General features: G+C 41.0%; 1 pseudogene; it reads left to right on the top strand.

The window, feature by feature from the left end:
* Positions 1-1,069: 1,069 nt before the first annotated feature.
* Positions 1,070-1,393, top strand: LOC145549496 (fatty acid-binding protein, heart pseudogene; annotated as a pseudogene).
* The last annotated feature ends 394 nt before the right edge of the window (positions 1,394-1,787 follow it).

Here is a 1,787-nt window from a genome sequence, read left to right as displayed (position 1 = left end):
TTGGACCACTGAATAATGCGACGGTATTTGCCGAGTAGTGCCAATAAAATTCCTGCTGAGGCGCGGTGTGGCATTAGTGTGGCAGATAAAGTAGATACAGAAGTCACACCAAAGTAATGCACCGTCTGAGACTCTGCATTTTTTGTGTGTGTGCGTGTGTGTGTGTATGCGAGACCAAAAAATAGAGAAGGGAGGGAGGGTGTCACATCCTGTTATGATTACAGAGGTGTCATGGTGCAATGAGCCATTATTCACATAACAGGCTGACATGGGGAGTCTCATGATTGCATGCTGTTAAAGATTTCACTGTGAGACACAAGGGCAGATGACAATGGCAGTGCTTAAAGACTGCTTGTTATCCAAGACAGAAACACTTCGTTATCTCCGGTTGAGACCGCAGCCCACACACTCCAGTGTTCGACATCGGAGGGACGCCGTGATCATCATGTTCGCCACTCACAAGCATACTGATGTATGAATTTGTGTATTCAGGCCAGCAGCCATCTTGGGTAGGGAGATCAGTTTTGTGTTTGACAGGATGTAGTGTTGGATAGTTGGCCAGATTTCCTGCTCGGAGCGTGTCCTTCAACACTTTTTCTCTTTTTGAAGAGTTTTGGACAGCCGGTTTGAGACGCTCAAGGACAAAGTCTGAAACTACTAACCGACAGGATTTTTCTTAATATGCAGGTCGTAAAACAGCATCATTTTGCTGTGTCAGTTGTATAGTGGAGAAAATAAATATTTTAGATAAAAAAACATTTTTCATATTTCCTTACTTTAAGACTGGTGAAGTCTGTAATTTACGTCATAGGTACACCTCAACTGTGGGAGACAGAATTTTAAAAAAAAATCACATTGTGTGATTCATAAACACTTAATTTGCATTTTATTGTATGAAATATGTATTTGATACAATACAAAAAAAAATGAAACGTCCCATGGAGCCCAAAGGAGATCGACAGTCATCTTAAATTTCTCTAATTTTTTAACAATTGCTTCAAGAGACATTGCTTTCTCAGCAGCAGTTTGCTTTTGTCCTGTAGTCCTGTAGTTTGTGGGAACATGGAAGATGATTTCCAGCGAGAACTTTGACGACTACATGAAGGCACTGGGTGTGGGGTTTGCCACCCGGCAGGTGGGGAACCGAACCAAGCCTAACTTCGTGATGAGCGTGGATGATCAGGGGCTGATCTGCATGAAGTCTCAGAGCGCCTTCAAAACTACCGAGGTCAAATTCAAGCTTAACGAGCCTTTCGATGAGACAACTGCTGATGACCGGAAGACGAGGACTGTGGTTAGTTTGGACACACCGCCTCCTGCAGGGCTGCAGTCTGTCCCCGGTGTCCTTAGACAGCTCTCTGGACTTGCTCATGATGGAGAGGTTGGAGACTGATTGACTGAGTGTCTTTTAAACAGGTAATGAGTGAAGAACAGGAATGGTTCTTCAAGATGCATCACGGGTCTGTAAGAGCCTGAGTTCCTTCTGGTTGGCTGGTGATTTAATACTTCATTTCATGCAAATTAACTACTTAAAAACAATTCAGTGTGATTTCCTGGATTATTTTTAGATTTGTTTTGATTAAAGTTAAGGTGTACGTACAATTAAAGTTACAGAGCTCAATTTAGTTAGTGGGAAAATTTTGAAAAATTGGTATCAAATACTTATTTTCTCCACAGTAAACTACACACTTGCTTTTTAACTTGAATTATTAAGACAAATGCAAATGCACTTTATTAAACTACAAAGTTTTTTTTTAATGACTTTTAATCAGATACTAACATTTGTT

Source organism: Poecilia reticulata, chromosome 20 (genome assembly GCF_904066995.2).
Source record: "Poecilia reticulata chromosome 20, P_reticulata-male-v2, whole genome shotgun sequence".
In the NCBI taxonomy this organism is placed as follows: domain Eukaryota; kingdom Metazoa; phylum Chordata; class Actinopteri; order Cyprinodontiformes; family Poeciliidae; genus Poecilia; species Poecilia reticulata.
This window is presented reverse-complemented; position numbering and strand designations above follow the sequence as displayed.